Consider the following 27,067-nt stretch of genomic DNA (forward strand, 5'->3'; position numbering starts at 1 on the left):
TTAAGGTTTCCCATACACACAGCCAGAAAGTGTTGACTGGGACCTGGTGACCTTATTGATGTTGTACCAGTCTCTGTGTACGTACAGTACACATCATTCAAAGGTCTTCCTACACAGGCTCTGATTCAGCAGAGATCTGTAAATCTCTCTACATGTTGTTTTCATAGTGAGCATATTTACATGCTGTCGGGACTCTGACAAATAACCAATAGCAACCCTGCTGATCTCTGCCCCCAAATCACTCTGAATCACTGCATGATGTAAAACTCTTTGGTTGTTGCTGTTAATTATCATTATTTCCAGACAACCCATCATAACCGACAAATGCAGATCATGTAAATTGTGCTGCTTATTAAACTAGCCGGAGTCTGGTCTTGACTTCATGGACAGTTTGTAGAGAGTTGTTGTTGTAAGTGAGGACCAATTGATTCACTTGCTGAAGTGAACGGAGCTAGCCAGGAGTTGGACCTAGAATCTTCTGACTCATAGTAAGAGACGTATCCATCGGCACTAGCCCTATACAGTATATCTTCATTCCTCAAAGCTGCACACTTTGTAAAATGAAGTGAAGATAGAGTTAGATGTCACAACATGAACTTTGTGCTGCTGTGACACGGATTAGAAACGGGGTTGCTGCGGCCACAGTGCAGAGTACTAACACTGTGCCATCACAGAGTACTAATGGCGCATTTCCACTATACGGCCTCGCTCGGTATGGCAGCATGGTTAGGCCTTGTTAGGACTGGCTCACTTTAATGCTGCGTTTCCATTACAGTTTATGAACTGGGGTAGTATCTAGTAACGCAGTATAGGCGGAGCCGTGACGTCATCTTCAATGAGCGCCCCAGAAAAACAACACAGCCGTGTTAGCACTCAGAGCTCACAGCTCCTCATATCTGTTCAGAAACTAGACAAAAGTTAAACAAGTACAAACCACAGACTGCCTGTGTCATGGCGAATACAGTCGCTGCTTTATTTATGTCTGTATAGGCCGTTGTTGTGAGTGTGGACGGTCGGAGCATATACAACGTTAGCTTAGCCGATCTCCATTCAGAAAACATGCATTTTAAAAGATTTTTCGCCTGCCGTCTGTCTGCAGACTTGTCAAAACATGAATTCATGGATTTTAATAACCGGTATCAGTATGTTGTTACTTCGGCATCATTTTGAAACGTGTATTACAATTAAATCACGGTCAAATATGTTCATCTTGTTGTAGTTGTAGCCAGGCCCGGACTGGCCATCGGGAGGACCGGGAGGTTTCCCGATGGCCTGGCCTGATAAGTGGCCTGCTGGCCTGAGGAATCTTTTTTTTATGTATGTATTGTGAACGCAACGCTGCGCAAATGTGGGTCTGACTCTGCCTCACAGAGGGTGACTGGCTGTCTACATGATGTGGCCTGCCGACATGGCCACTTTCATACAGATCATACACTAAAGCCCTCGATTGGTCTCTGTGTGTCATTCAAGCTCGGGAGGGTGTGTGTTAGAGTATGTGTGGCGCGAGTGAGAGATAGAGAGCGCGCGCACCGGTTACATGTATTGTTGCTAGCTAGCTGTGCTAACGGATATAAGGAGCTGTTTCAACAACAAGGTGGAGGAGAGTCCTCTGCTGTCAGACTGAGAGGCGGATAACTACAGCTCAGGTGAGGTAAAGGACTCTGAGTGTTTAGATCAGGGATCACCAACTACATTTGTCCAAGGGCCAAAATGTATCCAATAGACACTATCGCGGGCCAGCGATTTTTATATAGCCCAGAATTTTGAAGTGGGGGGGGTGCTAGTGGAGCACGCTCAGGTACTGTGGACCGCATAAAGCTTAGCAGACTCTTCACGCTAACGAAGGATCACTTCTAGGCAGGGTTGGGAGGGTTACTTTGTAAATGTAATCAGTTACTGAATACATGCTCTGAAAGTAATCAGAATACAGTTACAGTTACGTGTCTTAAAAATGTATTCAGATTACTTTTAGAATACTTTTGGATTACTTTCTTTTTCCATAACAGATGGGTATGTTTTGGTGAACAGGAGATACTTATTTTACTGTTTTAATGGCTTATCAAGAACTCAAACACAACATCTTGGTGTCATTCTGGACTGCTCCCTCTCATCTGCACCCCACATAAAAAACATCACCCGGACTGCATTCTTTGTACTGTCTTAAAACCTTTCCTTAGAATATGTTGTGAATTGTAAGGTGTCCTTGGGTGCTTTGAAAGGCGCCCCTAAATAGAATGAATTATCATTATTATGTATTATCTGAAACGATGTAATAACTTTTAAAACTTTTTCCAGTCACTTGCCCCATGCATTCAGCAGCAACAGGCCATTTATATGGAGTCAGATTTGGGTCAATATTCTAGCGCGTAAAACAAGCTACTCACTGTAGAGGAAACTTCTGTGTAGCTATGCAGTGGGAGTCACCGACTCAGGAAGGAGACACGGTAGGAGCAGTAGCTTTGATGTCAAACACTGGTGGTTTATTTGGAGTTAACGGCCGGAGGATTCACATCACAAGTCCAAGAGTCAGAGGTTCTGACTTCACGGTAGAGTTGCCACGTCAATTCTGAAGAACTCTACTCCAGACCCATGTATTTAGCTAGTTCAGAGAGCATCATCAACATGCTGCATAACAAGATAGAATGATAACACCTCTATCAGCTGACGCCAACAGGCAGGAACAGGGAGACAAAACACTGAGAGCACAGCAGCCAAGGTTACAGGTGCCTGTGCTCAGTCAGGACAGTTTGAACTGATACACTGGGTCAAAGTTATGGGCCTTGGAAAATATTCCACAACAGTTTCTTCCTTTTTATCAATTTTGATAATCTAAAGTTTCTTTCTTTTTATCAATTTTGATAATCTAAAACCCTTAGTCTAATAATATTTAGTTCAATACTTAAATCAATGGGAATCTTCAGCTTTGAGTGTGGACTTACACAACATCAATTACATCAATAACAATCACATTAAGATTGAAACATTCAATCACAATGATTGATACAGCCAATCATAATAGGAAAAATCATCTCTCATCAGTGTTTGATCATCTTTTTGTCAAAAGCATAATAATGAACACACATAAAACACAGGTGCACAATGGCTAAATATTTGTTTTTAAACTAATATATTTTATCATTTACCATTAGTTAATTTCATTCATCAAACTATAAAATCAAAACCAGTTTGCCGCTTTAAAGATTTACTTCAAGGCAATCACTAGTCAAAAGCATTTTAAAACTCAGGATCGTAAGAGATCCAGCTAAACATTCACAGTTAGAGTATAGAATTCACACTGGTGATTTGATCAATCTGTAATCTGCAAAAGTGCAGTGTCCTCAATTTTAGGATTACTTTTACGTTTACTTAAATATGCTTTAGTCAAGAGTAAGGCACTTAGTGAAATCAATACATTCATTTTAGTCAAGTACATTGTTCAAAATCTGAAAAGGAAAAGTTAGGCAAATATTCAAAGACTTTTGTAAAAACCTGGAAAGGAAGGATTAAACATTCTTAAACCTTGAATTATTACATTTGTAAATGCTACCACTGATCTGTACCAAATTAAGTCTATCAATTATTCCTATTAGCCATACTTACCTGAGCATCTACTTATGGTACTTGGAAAGGATTCTTCTGTGTTTATCTAATGTTGAGAATATCAATTTCTTTAAATTATACTTCTCTAATTTGAGGATCAAATATGCTACATAATTGTTATATGAAATATTATAAATATTTGTTTTGGGCCAAAACTGAAATTAATCCAGTACTTGAAACATCATTGTAGGTCTTTCTATGCATGGATAATACATTAAAGAGTAGTGTTGTTAAGCCTGATTGCTGGATTCAAATCCACTAGAGTGCATGTACCTATCCAGAGGGGAGCCAGAACTTGATAGAGCTTGTCGCCGCACAACCAAACGTAGTCTTGTGGCGAGCTAAACCCCACATCACTGGGCCAGGCCAGTTGTATTGCTCACGGTTGCGTTGTCGTTTTCCCAGGCGAGCCGTCATCACGAGGTGGGAATGCTCCATGGGGTGTGTGTGTGTATTCCTTCGGTCGATTTTGTGACACGGACAGTCAGACTCCGCACACCGGTAACACAAACGAGGAACCAGAGGGCATATGGAACCGCTCAGCTGGCACTCGCTCGTGATACCTTGTGTGTAGTGTGTTTTGGTGTATGTAGTGCAAGTGTGGTGCAAGTTGGTGATTAGGACACATCACTTGTTGTCATCTACTTTTGTTGGTGACTAGGACACATCACTTGTTGTCATCTACTTTTGTTGGTGATTAGGACACATCACTTGTTGTCATCTACTTTTGTTGGTGATTAGGACCTTGCAGTGGCTGGCGTGGACCCACGTAGCTCTCTCTCTGACCCTTGGCCTTCAGAGCTGTCCTACTGTAGTTATTGGGTTAACACTTGATAGGGATGTTTTCCTGAGTGCAGACAACTCAAGGTAATGGATTAGCACATTATCATTTAAATACAAAAATAGGATAGGCCCCTCAGAATTATTTGGGAGCCTTCCTGAGACATGCACATGCATAAATGTAAGGTTTGTGTTAGTCATTTTAACATGCAAGAATCATATACTCATCAGTCCAAAGTAGAGAAATATTATTGTAAGTTAAAGGTGAGCTAGTCCCTGTGGATATCACCCCTTCTCAATTATTCTAAATGTTATATTAATTCACCATTTACCGTTTGATAACATATTAGTTTATCAGAAATATTTTCCTCTTCCATAAAACAGGTTTGAGAAATAAATGTTCCAATATAAAATCAATTACTCAATATAATTGACTCTTCCCTCCCTTTTCTTACATATGTCTCATATGAAATAATAACTTAGGAGTCTATTTAAGCATGGTGTAATCTATTACTCGAGAAGACTCAGTATCACCTGTGTGCAGCTTACAAAAAAACAAACAATTGTGAGAAACATATATTATGCAGGAAATGCGAAGGAAGCTAGACTGGAACATTTTAAATAAATCAAAACACTTGCACATTAATTAAATACATTTCTCATTTAGCTCGAGCTGGGTTCAATACTTTTCTTTATGGTATTTAAAATTGGGCTCGAGTAGAACCCCTGGATTTGGCTTGCAACACAAAATGATACTGAGTTTCTGTAGGACTTGGGAGTGTTATGATTCAAAGTGCCTGTGAAAGAGAGGCCCTTGGAAAACAACATCTATTTTTTAACTGTGATTACTTATTTTAAAGAAATTGCAACATTATACTTTTAAAGAATTGCTCAATTAATTTAACACATTTATTATGCACACAATAAAAACTTCAACAAATATATTGATCCTGGCTTAACCAGCAACCTTTACTCTGTTGTTCATAAGCTCGGTTTCAGAAAACTTGTCAGTAGTTTAACAACTATTTTAATTTTAGTATTGTCTCTGGAGACCAATTGGTTGATACTAGAAATAATTTGAAGCAGTTTAATAAAGAATGTTAACCTGTTTTTAAAACTGTAATTGAACTTCAACTTATATTAATTACCTGATTCCAGTGGCCAGTTGGAACAGAATAATTAACACAGTTTCCATTTTGCTGCAACAGCGCAAAAGGTTTCAACAACAATTAGTATTATGTCTGAGTCTTGTTCTGCTTATCTGCTTTGTTTCGGAATGTGTTCAATACATTACGCTTTTATTAATTATTACTATACAATACATAGATTAAGAATAAATGAAACAAATAATACAACATTGACCTAAAAAAACAGATTTTGCAACCCTGATCTCCTCAGGCAGGTCTCTGAGGGTCTCGGGGCGCAGGACGGGGCATAGGGTTTATACAAGGTCACAAAGATATCTTAACATACCAGCAATACCATTTAATAATGGATTCTTAAAGCAATATAATCTTCTTTTCTTCTTACACCTAGCGCTCACCCTCAACAGTGTGCTTCTTGTTTACATGTTCCCCTGCACACTCAGAGGCGGGACATAAAAACACTCTTTTTATTTTTCTCAAGTCATTTACTTTTGGTGAGATAACTAAAGTTTAGTTCATTTTACCCTGTCTATGGACTGATTCATTATTCGTTGTTACAAAACATACACAAGACGGCGGGACAAACCAATATAGACCCCCCATACAACAATCAGACAAACAAAACATGAACTCTTAATAAACACCAGCGCGACAGCAAAGCTCATCCAGCTCAATTTAGTCCGGATTTTAGAGATCTTAGAGGGGGTGGGGAATTATCTCCAGTGCGGCGTCTTCTCACGCCTCACCCTTGCATACAAGTTATTGATCGGTGCCTGAAAGCCGTCCAAGAACGATAACTAGCTTATCCTCTTGCGACAACCACTAGGCTATTTGTTTCTAGTGGCGCTGTGCCCCCCCGATCGGAGCCCACAGACTTTTCCCCTGCCCTTTCTCTCCAAACAACAGCTCAGTTGACTGTAGTCCGTACGACCAGCCTATATCTACTCGCCATCGAGTTCACCTCAAGGTGAAACACAGCTTGCCTATGCTTGCTTGCCACTACACACCTCTGATCAATTAGCCTATAATTGTATGTATGCACTCCTGACCGCCACCTGCTCCAGAGAGCCGTAGCACATCGGGTGATGCACGCACTTCGCGCTGGCCCGTCTAACCATGAGAAAAGCGGTCCTAAACAACGAGTGCTTTTAGACCGTCCCGTTTGAAGGACGGCGGTGCCGTGAGTTAAAGCCTATAGGCAATAAGCTGTGACTTTCTCCCTCTCAGCCTGCACTGCTCCAGCCCCACACACACACGGGGAGGTTTTACACACACACGCAAGGCTGCAGCTGGAGCCGTGTTTTTACAGAGAGGTGATAGCAGTAAATATCTCTGGCTGCTTATTTTCAACTGCTATGTTTAGCCGCTAAGACCCTCAAAATCCGGCGATTTGTCCAATACAAATCTTTTACATTGCTTTCAATTCACACAGAAGCTCCACTTCACTGATGCCCTTTCTTTAAGGTATCTCTAAACATGAGCTGTGTATGCCTGTATGGCACTTCCGTCCCGAGCAGCATACACAGAGGAAATAAGCCAGGACTGAGTCCCCAGACACTGATCTCCTGGGTTTATCATCCCCAAATGTTCATTAACCAAAAGGAAACGCAGCCGATCAGTTTCACAGGTAATTTTAGGATACCGTCAATCACAGATTCTGATAAGGCAATGTCCAAAGTAGATTTGAAAATCACACTTACCAGAATCTGAAGATCTGTTGGCATCCTGCCGACAACGCCAATTTGTAGAGGAAACTTCTGTGTAGCTATGTAGTGGGAGTCACCGACTCAGGAAGGAGACACAGGAAGAGCAGTAGCTTTGATGTCAAACACATGATGGTTTATTTGGAGTTAACGGCCGGAGGATTCACATCACAAGTCCAAGAGTCAGAGGTTCTGACTTCACGGTAGAGTTGCCACGTCAATCCTGAAGAACTCTACCCCAGACCCATGTATTTAGCTAGTTCAGAGAGCATCATCAACATGCTGCATAATAAGATAGAATGATAACACCTCTATCAGCTGACGCCAACAGGCAGGAACAGGGAGACAAAACACTGAGAGCACAGCAGCCAAGGTTACAGGTGCCTGTGCTCAGTCAGGACAGTTTGAACTGATACACTGGGTCAAAGTTATGGGCCTTGGAAAATATTCCACAACACTCACGAGCGGAAAATGTGCTTTTACACGCGCATAAAATGACCCTCGCGCGCAGATTAAACCCCCGCGAGCGGCTCTGCGCCCGCGAGCGGCTCTGCGCTCGCTCGCGAGAGAGACAGCCCTCTTGCTCGCTCGCGGGAGTATCAGCCTCGCGGAGTCTGTCTTCGCGCGCGTGAAAAGTTTCTGGCACTTTGGGGCGGAGCCACTGGACTTTGATTGACAGCTGCCAGGAAACCCGGAGTTGCCAGGTTTGATAAATGCCTGAACTACCAAGAGCCGAGGAGTGACGGCAGCAAAATCAGTTGGACGAGATTGAATGGTAAAGTTGTCCATAAAAAACTATTATATTCGTAAAGTGTACAGCTAATATATATATATTAATTAATTAATTTTATATAAAACAATATATTTTTGAGTGGGCTGTATCTGTCGAAAATTGCATATATATATATATATATAAATATAATTGGTTGTAAAAATTGTTTTTTTATTTGCTTGATACAAAAGGACATTCTTTATAACCAATTGCTTTATTATCACGCATTTGTAATATGCTAGAACTGTTGTATTCTTTTTGAAAAATAAAAAATAAATAGCTCACTTGTCATTCATTTGTATCCTTAATTATCCATCCAACACTGAAAAGGGCGCAGAGCCGCTCGCGGGGGTTTAATCTGCGCGCGAGGGTCATTTTATGCGCGTGTAAAAGCACATTTTCCGCTCGTGAGTAGCTTGTTTTACGGGCTAGAATATTGACCCAAATCTGACTCCATACTTTCACTTTGATTTGATCCCGTTATAAATGTCATCATCTCGACAATAAAGAAATGCTACATAAACGTTATCTTGCACATTTTATCGAACCATCTCCGTTTCTAACTTTCAATATAGTTTAAAAGAGATCTCTGTCTCTTTCATCTGCGTGCGGGGGCAGGGCCTCACAGACACTCTGCATCTCTCTCTCGCTCACAGACATGCAGCGCTGTGCAGTGTGCACACAGTTCTGCCGGTAATGAATATTACATTTTGTGAGGAAACTTTTCCACCAATAATTCCAAAAAGTATTCCAAAATGTATTCACTTCAGGTTTACGAAAGTAACTGTAATCAGATTACTCCTTTTTCAAATGTAACGCCAGCTGAATACAGTTAGCCTACTTGATTTGTTGTATTCTGATTACGTAACGCCGTTACATGTATTCCGTTACAACCCAACCCTGCTTCGAGGCTACTGTCCCGCAGCTCCTGCCTCTCTGTTGGACTCTGTCGCAGCGGGGCTACTGCTGTGGTGCGGACCGCAATAACCAGACTCTTCACAACGAAGGATCAATTCTTGTTCAAGGCAGGGAAGGTTTCGCAGTATGCAGTCTACTGACCCGCAGCTGCTGCCTCTCTGTTGGACTCCGGTACTGCACCTTACTCACGAGACGTTGTAAAAAAAAAAAATGGGTGGGAGGTGAACGTAGTAACCACTCCGCCAACGCCACAGTCACCCCCGTCGTGCGGGCCGGATGAGAATGTCTGGCGGGCCGGATGTGGCCCGCGGGCTGCCAGTTGGTGATCACTGGTTTAGATAGTTAACTTTGTCTAAGTTATCTCTGTGGGTCTCAAACGGTTTGGTCACCATTTATGTAAACACATATTTCCATTTGAGGGGGGAGTGATTAGTAAAATATGCATGAATAATAATAAAAAAAACGTTAACTAGGTGAAAAAAGGTAAGATAAACTTTTAAAACTTGTTGAGAGCTAAAACTAGCTATTTAGTTGCAGGAAGTTTTCTCACATCCAGGCCTTTATCTCCTCAATGCAGGTGTTAAGGGATGTTGATGGGAGCGGTGACGATGATGGTGACAGTGAGGAAGCATGTGGGATAGAGTCTGTCTTTATATATAGCTGCGTGTCATCAGCGTAGCAATGGAATGATATTCCATGCTTGCTGATGACACGGCCAAGGGGCAGAGTGTACAGGGTGTAGATGATAAAGAGGATGTAGTGTGCCATCTCATACCCTCCACCTCCACCCCTGGCCTGCTCCAAGTGGAGGGTATGGCTGTAAGGAGACAGCAAACACAATGATTGAAACATTGATCACTAAGAAAAGGTCTACAAGATGACATCAACTGAAAAGTAGCTAAGACAGGTAAGGGTGGAGGAATGCGCTGATGGATGGGAAACAAAACTCAAGCCTGTGGGAAACAATTTAAATGTTACTTTCACTTTCAAACATCAGTCACTTTAACCTAACCACCACATTAGTGGTAGTCCCAGTACTTAGTTCATCAGAACTCTTTAGTTCTGATGAACTAAAGAGCAGATCGCGTTTACACCGGAATAAGTCCCTGGGGGAGGATTAGGCAAATTAAGCCGCTGACTTCTTCTTCTGCTTTGGGTTTACTGGCAGGCCGCAAACAACTTCACGGCGTATACTGCCACCCAAAGTCCCCGGCCGGAAGCAGCTTCTACTGAAGCCTTCCGAGTAAATTGCCAGAACGCCGACACCTCCTCATCTCCACCGCTCCCATGTTTTCTTTTGTGTTGCCATAAGTTAGTCTCTCTGCGTTTCTGCGCTGGGCTAATGCTAATGCTAATAGTGCTAATGCCAGCAAATACAATGGCGGCTTCACAAAACTTTTCCGAGTTTTACGGGGCGTGGTTTGCAATTCGCCCAGCCAATCAGAAATGGGAAACTTTTTCTCCCATGAAAGTACCTGCTCTCTAGCAGGGACTAAAAAGGGGGTGAAAAGGTTCTCATTAACTAAGTTCTAGTTCTGGATTTTTTTGGTGTGAACGCAACATTTTAAGAATTATCGGAACTGTACTGGGAAAATTACTCTGGTGTGAAAGCGCCTATTGTCTCAGCCTCATCTAATAGTGTAGGAGCAAACACAGTGGTGGTGGCTAAAAGCCCACCTCCGCTCCGCGCCGTCCGTTAGATGAGCCTGGTCAGATTAATAAAAGAAGCAGTTCAAAACACCGGAATAAAAGTTATAACAATAATCTGATTTTAATGGTAAAAAACACCAATACAAGTTTACAGAGTACTCTGGACTCCCAGTTCTACTGCCGTGCGATACAGATATCGGGACCAGCCAGTCAGAAACAGGGGGCCTCGTGCATGAATAAACATCAGTATACATAGACATATTTGGGGGCAGAGTTGTGTCTGTTGCTCCGCCTCCCCCAAATCTCTAATTGGTCGATTTCACTCCTAAGCGAATCAGAGAGTCCGTGGGGAGGAGTTGTGTTGGTTGCTCACTCCCCTAGGTGTACTGGTTGGATTCACTTCTGGTCGGGCCCAATACAGCGAATCAGAGTTCTGGGAAAAAGTATTTTACTTCTGAACAGAGCGTGAGAGCTTCGGAAGTAAACAAGGACAGAGTCAATCTTTATCTTGCACCTGAATTCACTCCTTTACTTTCCCAAGGAATATTTCACACAAACTATTCTTTCCCAGACAATCAAACATTGTACACAGATATATTGGTGCCTGAGATTATATTGGCCCCAGAAAGAACCTTGAAAAGAATATGTGTGTGTGCTGGTATCTGGGTCAGTGAGTGTAAGTGAGAAGGTTATATATATAGGATTACTTGAAAACAGTCCCAAATAATACATGTTCAATGCAATACAGATTAAAATAATACATGTTTACTTTAATACAGTTTAGAACAATATCTGTTAACTTTAGTAGTCGTGTAGCCAAAACCTAAAGGAGTATTCTTTATTTTTAAAATGTTACTTTTCATTTACTTTTACAGTCAAATGTATTAGAACCGTAGTTAAGTAAGGTATCATATGCAGCAAGCTGGTTGTTATAGCAAAAGGAACTATGATGACTAGCTTTCTGAGAATCATTCCACTTAATACACAGCTTCTTACTAAATAAATAAATACAATTGACACGACATATTGATTTAAACAAGATGTTATTGATTAAAGATATATTTTATTGCTTCTGTCTATCTCCTTCTGCTGTTCCGTGTTAACTTCCTGTCTGTCTCCTTCCGCTGTTCCCTTTAGTGTTAACTTCCTGTCTATCTCCTTCTGCTGTTCCCTTTAGTGTTTACCTCCTGTCTATCTCCTTCCGCTGTTCCCTTTACTGTTAACTTCCTGTCTATCTCCTTCTGCTGTTCCCTTTAGTGTTTACCTCCTGTCTATCTCCTTCCGCTGTTCCCTTTAGTGTTCACCTCCTGTCTATCTACTTCTGCTGTTCCCTTTAGTGTTTACCTCCTGTCTATCTCCTTCCGATGTTCCCTTTAGTGTTAACTTCCTGTCTATCTCCTTCCGCTGTTCCCTTTAGTGTTAACTTCCTGTCTATCTCCTTCTGCTGTTCCCTTTAGTGTTTACCTCCTGTCTATCTCCTTCTGCTGTTCCCTTTGGTGTTACTTCCTGTCTATCTCCTTCTGCTGTTCCCTTTAGTGTTTACCTCCTGTCTATCTCCTTCCGCTGTTCCCTTTGGTGTTACTTCCTGTCTATCTCCTTCTGCTGTTCCCTTTAGTGTTAACTTCCTGTCTATCTCCTTCCGCTGTTCACTTTAGTGTTAACTTCCTGTCTATCATCTTCCGCTGTTCCCTTTAGTGTTTACTTCCTGTCTATCTCCTTCTGCTGTTCTCTTTAGTGTTAACTTCCTGTATATCTCCTTCTGCTGTTCCCTTTAGTGTTTACCTCCTGTCTATCTCCTTCCGCTGTTCCCTTTATTGTTAACTTCCTATCTATCTCCTTCCGCTGTTCCCTTTAGTGTTTACTTCCTGTCTATCTCCTTCTGCTGTTCCATGTTAACTTCCTGTCCGTCTCCTTCCACTGTTCCCTTTAGTGTTTACCTCCTGTCTATCTCCTTCCGCTGTTCCCTTTGGTGTTACTTCCTGTCTATCTCCTTCTGCTGTTCCCTTTAGTGTTAACTACCTGTCTATCTCCTTCCACTGTTCACTTTAGTGTTAACTTCCTGTCTATCTCCTTCCGCTGTTCCCTTTGGTGTTACTTCCTGTCTATCTCCTTCTGCTGTTCCCTTTAGTGTTAACTTCCTGTCTATCTCCTTCCGCTGTTCCCTTTAGTGTTTACTTCCTGTCTATCTCCTTCTGCTGTTCCGTGTTAACTTCCTGTCTGTCTCCTTCCGCTGTTCCATTTAGTGTTAACTTCCTGTCTATCTCCTTCCGCTGTTCCCTTTAGTGTTACTTCCTGTCTATCTCCTTCTGTTGTTCCGTGTTTACTTCCTGTCTGTCTCCTTCCGCTGTTCCCTTTAGTGTTAACTACCTGTCTATCTCCTTCCGCTGTTCCCTTTAGTGTTACTTCCTGTCTATCTCCTTCTGCTGTTCCCTTTAGTGTTAACTTCCTGTCTAACTCCTTCCGCTGTTCCCTTTAGTGTTCACTTCCTGTCTATCTCCTTCTGCTGTTCCGTGTTAACTTCCTGTCTGTCTCCTTCCGCTGTTCCCTTTAGTGTTAACTTCCTGTCTATCTCCTTCCGCTGTTCCCTTTAGTGTTACTTCCTGTCTATCTCCTTCTGCTGTTCCCTTTAGTGTTAACTTCCTGTCTATCTCCTTCCGCTGTTCCCTTTAGTTTTCACTTCCTGTTCGCCATCTGCTGATTTCTCTGTCCTCCGGCTCTCTCTGAGTCTTTAACCTCTTTCCTTCTCTTGTTCTATTCAAAAGTAAAGTAACAGAAAATGTATGGTTTTTTTGGACACAGCTGATGTTACATTGATTTCTTTCTGTGGATTGATTTACGTTTAATAATATACGTTATATGTTGGCTTGATCCAGTATCCTGAGCATCGGTCTGTGTTTGAAAATGGCAGACTGCAGAATGTCCAAATTGACCAATAAGAATCAAGTATTCATTTTAGCGTTATAATCACTAGTAACAGACATTAATCAGCTGATAACTGTGGCAGCGGGGTGTGGTTAGAGCGTCAGCTGCTGGAGTGATGGGAGTGGCTCGGCCGGAGACCAGAATCAGGTAATCAGTCACTCAATAAAAGCATGTGGTAACCTGGTTCTGGGCTCTTGCAGTAGACTGGGTCCTGAGAGGAGGACCGTCACTCTCCCAGCCACCTCGGGAAATAGAGGAGCAGACTGGGGTTCATGGAAGCCCCTTTTTATGTTTACACCCTCCGTTTGAAATAATCCAAACCAAACCGTTCTTTGCCTCCGTCATCTTTTTATCCCTATCATGAGCTGGAACACTCACATAACATTATAAGTGGGTGAGTTTTTCTGTTGTGTTTCCAAGTTCAGATTGAGCCTTCAAGATCAATTTGTTGGTAAATGGTAAATATACTAAAAAACATGTTCATCAGTAAATAATAAAAATGTTGATACGTGCAGCTTCAACAATATTATCTCATCATACATGTTATCTGTAAATTAAAAAAATCATCACATTTAAAAAAGGTTATGATTGTGAGTGTACTTATTTATTTGTTTCAAAACATGGCCAAATATTAATATTAGGGCCGGGACTCGATTAAAACAATTAATCTAATTAATTAGAGGCTTTGTAATTAATTAATCGAAATTAATCGCATTTTTAATCACATATAAATATTTGACCTAAGAACAGTGAGAAGCAATTTTTTTCACATGGATTTTAGTATACCATTAGGCGCATTCACACCGCAGTACTTTTCCCACAAAGGTTCATGAGAATTTAGTTCATGAGAACTCTTTGAACCTGGGGGAGGATTAGGCAAATGAAGTCGCTGACGTCACTTCTTCTTCTTCTGCATTGGGTTTACTGGCAGGCAGCAAACCACTTCACGTCGTATACTGCCGCCCAAAGTCCCCGGAGTTGGGGACTGGCTTCAGTAGAAGCTGCTGGGAGTCCCAGCAGCCTTCCGAGTAAATCGCCAGAACGCCGACACCTCCTCATCTCCAACGCTCCCATGTTTTATTTTGTGTTGCCATAAGTTAGTCTCTCTGCGTTTCTGCGCTGGGCTAATGCTAATAATGCTAATGCGAGGATAATAAAATTCACAAAACTTTTTGGGAGTTTTACGGGGCGTGGTTTGCAATCCGCCCAGCCAATCAGAAATATAGCTCTTTTCTCACAAGAGAGCCGTACGAAAGTCCCTGCTCTCTAGCAGCTCTCTGCTCTCTAGCAGGGACTTTCGTGGGGGTAAAAAGGTTCTCATGAACTAATTTTAGTACCGGCTCTTTTTTGTGTGAACGCGATAAAAGAGGCTAACGTCCACGCTAGCTTCCACGCTATTGATTGATTGATTGAAAAGTTTATTAACAGCTTGTATATTGGGTACAGTACAGTACAGCTCAAAACATACAATTGTTAAGGGGATGCAGACCAGAGAAAGACTTTCGTCTTGTTTACATCAAGCTAGCTGCTATATGTTTTGCATTGAGGTGATACTTGAGGCTTGATGTGCTGCGGTGATATGCGAATTCCTTTTTGCATAATTTGCACACAACCGTGCTTTTATCGACGCTTCCATCCGTCCGTTTTTTAAAACAACATTTCCCACTGTTGTTCACTGTGGTTTGTTGTTGTCTGAAGTCATGAACGTTAGTTGGTGCTCCAGTATAATCGGTACGCCTGAAACTCATCCAGTGAGAAACGTTCCGCGGTGCAAAAATAAGTGCGATTAAAATGCGTTAATTTTTTTAACGCGTTAATTTTTGTGTAATTAATTAATCTTAATTAACGCGTTAAAGTCCCGGCCCTAATTAATATAAAAATCGTTCATAGTAAACATTTCAGAAATTACCTGTAATTTGAGATTACTGATATTACAGCACGGTTTCAATTGAAACCTCCATAACAAACTGTCAATCACAGGAGGAGCTGTCAATCACAGGAGGTGCAGTGATTCTTCATTGGTCAACATGTTTCAGTGTTGCCACTAGATGGCAGTGCATCATTAAAGTTGGACCTCAGTGTCTGATCAACCTCAGAGCGGACACCCAGCAGGCCCTTTCTCATTTCTCAATTTCCCCTCCTCGACTCCCCTCCTCGACTGCTATCCTCGTGTCTTAGTCCCGCCCGCAGGAGATGCGAGCGGAGAAGTCGAGGAGGGGAACCGAGGAGAGAGGAGTTGAAGCAGCAGGCGGTTAGAGAAATGAGAACTCCTCTCCTCTGAGCGGTCATCTTAAAGAGACGTCCATTAATGATGACAGGAGGCACAGCAGCCCTCTGTCTGATGGACAGATGTGTTCATGACCACTTATATATTTACTTTGATTAATTCACAGTGCGATATAATGAGACAATAACAGGCTACAGATGTGGACACACACACACACACACACACACACACACACACACACACACACACACACACTGTACCACACACACACCTACACACTGTACCACACACACACCTACAGCTCCTAAAGCATATAATCAGGCTACAGCCGTTGTGTATTTTATTATGTGAAGCACTAAATGGTCTTCCAAAAATATTGACTCTTTGTTTGTAGATATCTACTAAACTACAGCAAATAAAGAGAGTAGGCCTGTTATACTGAGTGATATATATTTTACACACTGCTCTGCTTTCTGGACCTCACAGCTGTTCTCACTGTACACATGCTCTGATGAAAGCAGTTAATAAAATAATATCCAGGGGAAGCATGCAGAGATGTCATTGGCTGAGATCAGTCCGGCCGTGCGTCACGACTCTTTGAAACATCACTGTTGCTGGAAATACATCCGCGCGGAGGAGCCGTGGAGGACCCATCAGTGTATCCTCGGTTAGAGCTCCTCCAGAGAGCCTCCTCGACGCTCGATCCTCGATGTGCATTTAGAGAAATGAGATGTCCTTCAACATGGCGCGCTGAAATTCATTTCCGGGTCACTACCGGAGGACCGAGGAGTCGAGGAGGGGAAATGAGTGAAATGAGAAAGGGCCCCAGTCACCATCAGCCAGAGCATGATGCTCACAGCAGTCTGAAGAAGAATCATTCTTATTCTGGGATTTATAAATTAAGGATTATTTTTGTTGACTTTAAAAACACAAATTTAAATATACCGTCACTGACACCTCCTCCTCCAACAGCAGCACGCTCATTACACCTAATACCATCCTCAATACCTATTCCAAACCCCAAACCTCTACTCCAACCACTCGCAACATTATATATTATGTATAATATTTTATCTGAAAGTTGTAAAGAAATATATAAATTATAAGTTTTGAGTTACAATTATTGGTATCATACAGAGGAGTAATAGGCCCACATGTGAGTTTGAACCAAAAGTGATTATTTTCTTTAGAGATCTGAGAAATGCATTAGAATTTCGAACTGTAGACCTTATCCTCCTCCTTGTACAAAATAAAAGTATACATTTCAAATCTCACCTTGGGTGCTTGACTCTGCAAATAGATTTGATTTCTGTTTTTACAGTTTGTTCCTTTACACAAGATTTCAAGTCAATCATATCATACCCGAACTAGGGTTGGTATTCATTTGTCCATGTGTGCCCCATATCAACAGAACATGTCAGTATCCATTTGGACTGTGATGTGGTGAACATGTTCTCTGACTGCAGAGGGAACAAGGTGAGGGCCGGCTCTCACCGCCGAGGCTTCTGGGAGGTCTCTTCAGATTCCTGTCTGACAGCGAGGGTCCTCCACTCTCTTTGGAGAGCCCCTTCACCTCCAGCTAGCAGAGAGCCAGGCCTGAGCCCTGGCTACACACACACACACACACACACACACACACACACACACACACACACACACACACACACACACACACACACACACACACACACACACACACACACACACACACACACACACTCAATTATTCCAGACAAATTATGAACACTGGGGGGATGCCTCGTCCTCTGCATGGTCTGGCAGGGGAACATTTAACTCATTGTTGCCCCTAATCTTAAACCTCCACCCTCACTGTGACCTCCGCTACCACCCCCAGCCCCCCCCCCTACTCTCATAAGGCTATCCTTCAAAATCAAATGTATTTGTCATTTGAAAGTCTTGGTAGTGTTACTGTAGTGGAACATTTATTCAAATTTCACAATTTTTTAAATATGAATTGTATTGCTTTTGAGCATAACTTTGTTTGTTATTGTTTAGGTTGTTCTGTTTATTTTGTCCGATTGTGAATGTAACAGGATTTGGGATTACTTTGAATGGAAGTTGTATTGACCTCTAATCATCTGGCTCTTTTCCTCTGTCATCCTAACGCATTCTGTCACCACTTTTCAAAATGCTGTGTTGTGTCTGACCGTAAGGCTGGCAGAGGAGGGGGGAGAAAGAAACTGGATTGGCCGTAGGGAGGATAGAGGTCAAAGGTCAGACTGGGGTGAGCCGACATGGGCGGTAATGAGAGACTGACCCTCATTAGATCTAACTCCTGATGAGACGACAATGAAAGCTGATGAGGACAGTCAGGTGTAACGAGCGGGTCAACAACAGAGAGACAGCAGGGGGGGGGGGGCACTGCAGCATGTTCACAGTCCATCAATGTTATACATTTACTTTACTGTAATGTATGGCTCCTCTCTGTTTAAATATGTACGCTTTGCATACTTCATATCCAGCTTTTTACAAGGGAAATGACAAAAATCATAGTTTTAGTGAATTCAAAATGATTGCATTTATTCCGCCATGAAAGCTGACGCCCTTTTAACTGCGTAGCATCAGGTCGAACTGCAGCCACAACAACGTGACTGCACTGATCAATGTTTTCTCTAACTGTCCAAGTGTGTTCAGTTTATTTTCCATGAACCAGTCTTTATACGCTGCAGAGCCCATACAGTGTTCCTGTTAGTCTTTACTTCCTGTCTGTCTTCCAGCTATGTGTGTCTTTAACCTCTTACCTTCTCTTGCACTGTTTTCTTATTCTTGTTTACTTTTTCTTTTCTTTACTAACCTTCTTTTAGCACAGTTTAGCCATCATCAATACAAAGTCTTTGCACCCTCAATATATAAAAGTGAATATTCCCATTTTGTGTTCTGAAAGAATATCAGACGGGAAACAAATGTGTTTTTTGGCCACAGCTGTCGTTTAAATGACCGGCCCTTATTTCTGCAGATTGATATGACTGCAAATTGCCCTAGGTCTTGAGCATCCTTATCAGCAGTCTGCAATCGAGAAAAGGATAAAAGGACACATCACTTGTCCATACCCTTTTTAACCACAAGAAATGTGTTCTGATCTGACACCTCTATCAACACAGCATGTGTCTGTTCCCTCTAAGGGCACAACAAACCACCTTCTTAGTCGAGGGAAAGATTGTGGTCTGGGTTCAAATAAGAGCTTAGTGGAGATATGGTGAGCTTGTCTCCATGGTCGCCAGCATAAAAACATAGTTACGGTTAGTAAACCACTGGGATCATGGTCAATTATAAATCAATCAATTGTACTTGTCACATGAAACCATGCCAGGTACACCTTCAGTGAAAAGCAAGCCCTTCAGCCTCTTTTAATTTCTGTATAGTCATCATAAGACTGCTTCCTTTTCAGTTTTTTGTTCTGTCAGATATATAAAAAAAGATTCTTCTGGTTGGACGGTGGTGTGCAGTTTTCCAGTGAAACACATTTCAGTGAACATAAGGACATAGAAGTTCCTGATATCCAGTTGGACACCAATGCTGGTCATATCATGTGTCGCCTGCACATTAGCCACCTTGTGATTCATTCCTCCATGTCTACGCCCACAGCTGTAGATTTGGATGTAAATATGAACTAGGAATGGTATCTCTTGTCCATTTGGTCGAGATCATAGCTGGGGTCCATCTAGAAACCCTAACCCTAAGTACAACTGATATGTCTGAAATAGAGGTAAGCACATACATTTAGAGGAGCGGTTGGAGAGGTCTGCACCTTCCTATCCAATAAGAACAGGAAACAAACAGCAGCTGATTTTAAAATCTGATGATTTGTTGACCCTCCACTCACCCCTCACCTGACCTCTACCTTTGGACATAGTCATAGTTCCTACAACCACTAGAGGGTGCAGTCAGTTGAACGAGAGCAGATGTGGTATTAGGGCCATCCCTATTTTAGGATTCTTACCCTCATAATATACGTCAAGAGCTTCTTCTCAGATCGAACACAGGAAGAGTGTGGAGGTATGGCAGGTGTCTCATTGCATGCAGGTGAACAGAGTTCATGTTCTATTAATGCTCACCATGATTTGACTCATTTGTCAACAGTGATGTCTTGCAGTCAAGTCAAGATGACATCATGATTTGACAGAAGTGTGTAGAAAAGATCCATGGGAAATAAGTGTCGACTGATCAAAGTGAATACTTTATAGAAGGAAATTGAGTTCAGAGAGAGTTGTACACGGGAAGATTCAAGCTTTATGAAGGCACAGAGCTCAGAATGACCAACATACATGTGAAAAGACATCTTAGACAACACTGGGCCCAAAAGTCATACAAAGCCTAAAGCCTATCTTTGCAATGACTCAGCACATGATGAAATAACATGAAGAAAAGGTGCCATCTTGTGGGAATCAGTGCTAACATGAGCAACCCGGGCTGATTAACTTCCACTATCCAAGTAGAGGCTATTTAGAATCAAAATGTATCGTGAATGGAAATATACAAGTAGTTCCTTACCTTCTTTGCTTTGAAGCCCTTGTTCATAGGTTTCCTATGAGGTATAAGCTGTTAAATCAGCAGTTTAACCTGAATCGTGTTGCCTAATAGATTACAACCTAGAGTATTCTACAATAAAGTATGATATCAGTTCATCATTTGACCTACCTGGGTTCTCTTATTGATAGGGGTTCCGGCCCCCAGGTGGGGTACCACAGCTCTCACCCGCTGATGTACAGCAGGTCCTCTCATGACCTCGCTTCCTGCCGCGAACAGCTTACTTACCGGTGAGTGACAGCGCGGCATGCTTGGCTGATACAGTCTGAAGGTGTGCTTGATGGATGAGCCCACGTCCAAAAGATCTGTTTGTCTTGTTGCTTTCAAAGGCCGAGCGTGACCCGCCAGCACGGATCAAGATGTGAGTCTTACCTCGACCACACCGGAACACTAACAGGTTGTGACCCCTGACAACAAGATCCAACATCATGTGGAGACTTCACATCAATAAACACTTTGAAACGGCACCGCCTGCCTCAACAGCCTCACGGCCCAACAAAGCCTCGCTCTGACACAAAGACAACACAATTGGAAAACAGGAATGCATGAGTTAAGAAAAGGAAGGGCTGGGTGGGAGAGGGGTGAAGTTAAGGTGGGGGGGGGTGTTAAGAATACATTTCAAATAATTTGATGCAGAAGCTGAGCAGCGACCATTTGACTGCTGGGAGGACTATATGGACTGTGACTTTCAGGGCCTGTTTGCTCTATAGCGAGGCAGCTTTTCAAAGGACCCTCTGAAGTGACAGCTTTTTCTCTCTTTCTGTCCCTGTGTGGTGCAGGGACCCGACCGGGGCCCAAAGACACTTATATCACTGGGCCGTGACAGCTACACACATACACCAACACACAAACACACACAGTGTTGGCTCCAGGCCTTTTGTTGCAGGGTCCTGCTCCACTGACCGTCCTCATGCTGCGGGACAATGAGAGGGCAGCTACTGTCTGCCTCCAACAACATAGCAGGCAGTCGCACGGGCAGAACTAATCTGGGAATGTCTTTCCAACTCTTTTCCTAAAAACATGAAACAGAAAAGAAAACATCGACCGACCACTGCAATCCTATTCACATAGTGACATGCTATTATAATTGGGACTTCATTAAACCGTTCATCCACCCCACGATCTTCGGATATAACGGGATAGTTCTTTCAGTATTCATATATGTCTGAAATAATTCAACACCTTTCACCTCTCAACACTGCTGCTGTTTATTACAATACAGTAAGAGCACAATGGCAGAAACAAGTTTTGAGGTCCTTTACTAAAAGTTACAAACAATCTATGAACGGAAAGTGTTGCAAAGGCCGAACTACCTCTGGTTCTTCAAAACACTTTGTCAAAACCAGCAGCTGTCACATAAAAGTAAAACAGATTTGCATGTGTACAGCACAGAGCAAACCATACATGTGACTTAGTGTCTTATAAAAGAAACATAAATAAACAACAATAAAGAAGATGAAATGAAGCTTCAGTGCTGTTTCAATGCACTTACTGATTTATGTATTCTTTACTGGATGAGTGGGGGTATAATTACATTACATTAGCACCATCAAATACTTAAATGATATAATACCAATTAATGGGAAACGTTTAAAAAAACCGATATAATTCTCTTATTACACTGATTTAATACGACCTATAAAAACTGACAACATTTTTAAACAAAATCAAAAGTGTCAGAGGTGTGGACATTCCATGCAGCACAGAGGTGTAAGACACATTTGAGGTTTTAGGAGAATGAACCGTGGTGTGATGTAAAACCAAGAGAACGAGCTAAAAGAGGCGAAAAATAAATGATAACTGTTGAAAATACCCTGAGACAATCAGTATGTACATAGGCATTGATCATTGGAGTGGGGCTCAGAGGACATGTCCCGCCCCTCATCCTGCCATGAAAGTAGCAAAGAACTTTTATTTTGAATCAACCTGAAAAGTTAAAGAAGAAGAAGCATGAGGCTCTGCGTCGAAATATATGATTTTCCATCTTTGTTTCCCTCATGTCTCTTCCTCATGGTCCTACATAGATTCTAAAAAAATACTTTTCATATATTTACTGAAATACATTTTTATTCCTGTTAGTCAACTATTTTTTAAAAGCCTGTATTGTCTTTCAACGTCTCAAATGTATATGTTTGTTGTTGTTGCTATTCCCTTGTCCATATCCTTTCACATTGAACTGCATTTGTCTTCCTTAAATTATTAGTACTTGCATTTAAATAAATCACCAGGTTCATTGAAGGGACTGGGATGTCCTTTAAGATAGCACGTCAAGATCGAAGGTTGGAGGATTTGAGGAGTACGGTGGCCGACAGGTGCAAACGCGGAACAACGGCCAAAAATGCATACATAAGCAGGAAACAGCTGCAAATAATGAAATGAAAAACAAACAAACCCTGAAAACAAATACAACCAAAAAACGCTGAATTTACAGAAATGATGCAAACTAAATACAACACACAAACCCTGAAAACAAACGCAACAAAAAAACGCTGCAAAAACCAAAACGATATGCAAAGTCCAAAGCACGTACAAATCCCAAAACACATACAACAAAAAAACATTCCGGAAGTGCTCCAGGCCTATAGGGGGCGCGCTATGTGGAACAGATTGATGTCTGACCAGACATAGAGAGAACGAACAAGAGTGATGGAAATCGGGAGGAAAGAAAGTTCATTTAAGTGGAGAAAGTCGATATATAGAAGGTACATTTTGTTTTGATACAAAGAGCGTCATATTTACCCAGCTTGTTAGCTTGTTTGGTGAAAGAGTTTGCAAGTCAAGAGACAGCACTGTGCACCTAAATGTAACTCTTGACATCATATAGATATATTAGGTGCAGAGAGGAGTTGGTTTATTGTTCCCCAATGTAAATCCTAATGTGAGAGTTAAAGGACGGTCAACAATATAATGTACCTTGGTCAGTTTGGATTTATTCTTAATTAAAGTGAATTAATTTTATTTCAGTCAGTCATTTGTGTGAATGCAGGTGTTAGACATTCCAAATGTTCACGAAGTGAGCACTCCACGAATGGACAACAGTTTGCCAGGGTAAAATAAAACATTGTCAACATATTATTTTGTGCCACAAGAAGCAGAATGTTTTAACAGCACAGTAGTTTGAATATATTTGCTGTTTACCTTTATCAGACCTCTCAGGCACCCACAACCAGCGCTGATCGGGTAAGACTAATTACAAATGTAATTATACCATGTAGGTTTGAGTTTGTGAACATGAAATCAATAAATACCTTTGTGTGCACTTGTTTCCTGGGTAAAACTAGGATGGAGCACCAACCCCATTCCAGGAAGAGGTCCAGTCTGCCCCGGGTCAGAACCACTTCTATAGGTAAACCATGTTGCCAGTTGCATCGTGACACAGTTGTTTGCTGTGTATCTTTATTTTACATGTGTTTGTTTGTATAGCCTCCAATCACAGTGGGTAACATTACCAGGAAGCAGAACAATTATACTTTCATACATTTCCAAATGACATCTTAGTGAAGACGATACAAAAAACACCCACCAATATTTTTCAAAGATCAGATATTGTTTGTTGCATCCATTTCAAATGTTTGCAAGGATTGTGCAGGAGTATGCCAAAAGTGCTGTTGTCAGTTTAGAACCCAATGTATTAAAAACAAAACAGGAAGAGGATCGACATCCTTTTGTAAATATGACTGCCATGCATATATTATGTATTTGAAAATAATGATTCAACTGTCTTCTCACTGCAGCAACTACACAAATGTGTATGCACCTATCATTATTGATAGCCAGTCTGAGCCAGAAGACAAAATGGAGCAAACTGCAGATGATAGGTATTAATTGTTACTTTTACCACTTAATTGTTCTATTCTATACTGTAAATCTTATTATAGCTTCATCATTTCATATTACAATACATCAGTGTGTCTTTCCCAGCACAGAATACCTGACTGCGGAGGACATTGTTGCAGAACTCTCTGTGTGTGTGTGTGGGATGGAGCAACCGCGGCTTCAAACGGGCCTCATTCGACCCCTCATGAGATGTCAGTTAAGTTCACTGATGATGAGGGACACACTGAGGATGAGGGACACACTGAGGATGGAGGGGACACACTGAGGATGGAGGGGACACTGGTGGTCCCAAGCGTGAGTTCCTGACCCTCCTTATGGAATGCCTGAGAATGAAGAAAACATCACGTCAGCAACTGTTTATGCCCCATGGTGGTGTGACTTTCCCAGCCGCTCACTGTCTCAAAATCTGATTCTAAATATATAATGTTCTCTATAAAGATACAACTAATACACAATTATGAATGTATAATATAAGCTGTTTTGTGTATTTAATCATGCGTTGGTCTACAATGTAATGATGGCTTCTACATATTTCACATAAACAGACAATGAAAAAATGTGTCCTTCATGCTGATAACTAGTGTATGCATCTGCAATTAGTATTCTAAACAGAGTAGTGTGTTGAATCCTTATTTATTGCATTTGAAACAGATACAATACAAAAAAGTGAACTTACTGTTGTGTTCAACTTCTGCCACAAACTGTACATGTTTGCCACAGGAGCCTAGAACACTTGAACTGTCCCCAGATGCTAGCCACAGAAAGGACACAACATGGCGGCCTGAAAATACATACATTGATGTAGTGAATCCATTTAATCAAGTCAATCAAAAACACATAGTCTAAATAGTGGTTAGCTAAATAAATAGAAAGATACATCATGTTTACCGTTGAATCTGTGTTCTCTCTCCTTGAATGTCTCTATATTTGTTCTTGAGCATGTCTAATGCACACTACTCTCCTGTCATTACTTTGTCCCTCTTCACATGTTGTCACATCTCTCTCAATTCAATAGCTTTATTAGCATGACCATAGTTACAGGTAATTGCTAAAGCTCTGTATATTTGCAACATCTATACACAAATACATACATATAAACAAACTGCTAAGAATTCAAATGTCCTTTTTCCGCGGTACTCACTATGGCCCGTGTTATTTGCCTGCACTTGATCTGTCATCTCTTTACAATGTTCTTCCCTCACTGTATCTTCTCTTAACGTGAAGCTCTCCTCCCTCAGCTGGTGTAGTAGTTAGGCACGCTAACGCTAGCTATATAAATATGACGCTCTATGTATAAAAACAAAACGTAGCTTCTTATATCTTTCTCCATTTAAATTAACTTTCTTTCCTCTCGTTCGTTCTCTCTCTGTCTGGTCAGACATCAATCTGTTCCACGTAGCGCGCCCCCTAGAGGCCTGGAGCACTTCCGGAATGTTTTAAAAAAAATGTGTTTTGGGATTTGTACGTGCTTTGAACTTTGCATATCGTTTTGGTTTTGGCAGCGTTTTTTTGTTGCGTTTGTTTTCGGGGTTTGTTTGTTTTCCATTTCATTATTTGCAGCTGTTTCCTTCTTATGTGCGTTTTGGGCCGTTGTTCTGCGTTTGCACCGCCGGCCACCGTAAAGGAGGGATATTTAGACGAACCCTCAGTTTCTTTAAACATATCTGAGATGATACCAAATTAACAACGAGCCACTATCATAACAACTAATTTATTTACAGAATGTAAGCAATTGTACTAAGTTGTAATATTACGACAATGAAATCATAACACAATAGGTTATTTAGATGAGGATGTGCTAAAAACAAACTATCTGTTTCCATAAATATATTTAATGATGTGCATGGAAATCTATGCGCATGTTTTAAATGAAAGACATAGTTAATAATAATTTTAAATTAAAATGTGATCACCACAACTCAAAGTAAAATCCAGATTGTTTGTGTTGTTGAACAAAGAGGATAATGTGAGTGAAGGAGTGAGCAGCGCTAAGAATAACTTGCTGTCCTTTCCCCCCCTCTCCCCCTCTCCATCAATCTGAGGCTCCTCTTTGGGATGTCCCTCTTCATTTGATGTGGCAGCAATTAGCAGGGGGACTTTTGTCCCTTTGGGCAGACGGGCGGTCCACTCCACTGATCCCCATCCATACGGGCTGAAAGGAGAAAAGTGAAGATAGCACGGCATGGGGATCAAACAGAGCTGCCTTGCGACCGTTATGGCCCCTCAGCTCTCTCTTCTTTATTGGAGAAGGAAGAGGGGGAGGAAAAAAGTGAGGTGTTAGTTTTCCCATGAGAATGCTCACTGGGGGGGAAAGCATCTTTGGGGAAATGTTTCATAAGAAAATAAATTGCTGTTTTTATCTGTAACGTTTCACTGCATTTACTGGAACATTGTTAGGTTAGACTTTTTAAGGAGCACTGCACCCTCATCTCAATGTGTTTGAAATATAGCAATAAGATGTTCTTTTTCATTGTAAGCACCGTCAGGTATTATAGGGGCACTAGACAAGACAAGTTTTATTATGTGAAAAAGAATAACCTCTAGTTGGGTTTTACGATCATTAACTCAGATTGAAAGCAGTTCATCATTCTGAGTTACTAGATGGATGATAATACTATGTTCATAAAGCAGTGGAGCTTCTTTCTGCTATCAATGAATCACCCCAGATGGGACTCGAACCCACAATCCCTGCCTTAGGAGGGCAGTGCCTTATCCATTGGGCCACTGGGGCTTGACCATGCATCATTAGAATCACTGATCTGCTGGCTGCTCATGTGGATATATCAGTGGTTGTGGGTTCTAATCCCATCTGTTGTGATGGAGGGACAGCAGACTTCAGATAAAGGCTATATTTGGTACAGTTTCAGACACAATTTTCAGCAACATTATCTTGCGAGATTAAGATTTAATTAGCGAGCCGTAACCCCTTATGTAGATTAGGTCACATCCTCGGTGCATTCTCACC

General features: G+C 41.5%; 1 long non-coding RNA gene and 1 other non-coding gene across 2 annotated transcripts; one reads left to right on the top strand and one right to left on the bottom strand.

The window, feature by feature from the left end:
- The first annotated feature begins 23,410 nt into the window (after nucleotides 1–23,410).
- On the top strand, nucleotides 23,411–24,378 carry LOC117545483. Its single transcript, XR_004568846.1, has 4 exons — nucleotides 23,411–23,445; nucleotides 23,547–23,611; nucleotides 24,000–24,083; nucleotides 24,187–24,378. It is a non-coding gene; the product is annotated as an uncharacterized LOC117545483 (long non-coding RNA).
- A 2,382-nt stretch (nucleotides 24,379–26,760) lies between these two features.
- Nucleotides 26,761–26,833, bottom strand: trnar-ccu. Its single transcript has one exon. It is a non-coding gene; the product is annotated as a tRNA-Arg (tRNA).
- Between the last annotated feature and the right edge of the window lie 234 nt (nucleotides 26,834–27,067).

This window comes from Gymnodraco acuticeps, unplaced genomic scaffold, assembly GCF_902827175.1.
Source record: "Gymnodraco acuticeps unplaced genomic scaffold, fGymAcu1.1, whole genome shotgun sequence".
NCBI classification, from domain to species: domain Eukaryota; kingdom Metazoa; phylum Chordata; class Actinopteri; order Perciformes; family Bathydraconidae; genus Gymnodraco; species Gymnodraco acuticeps.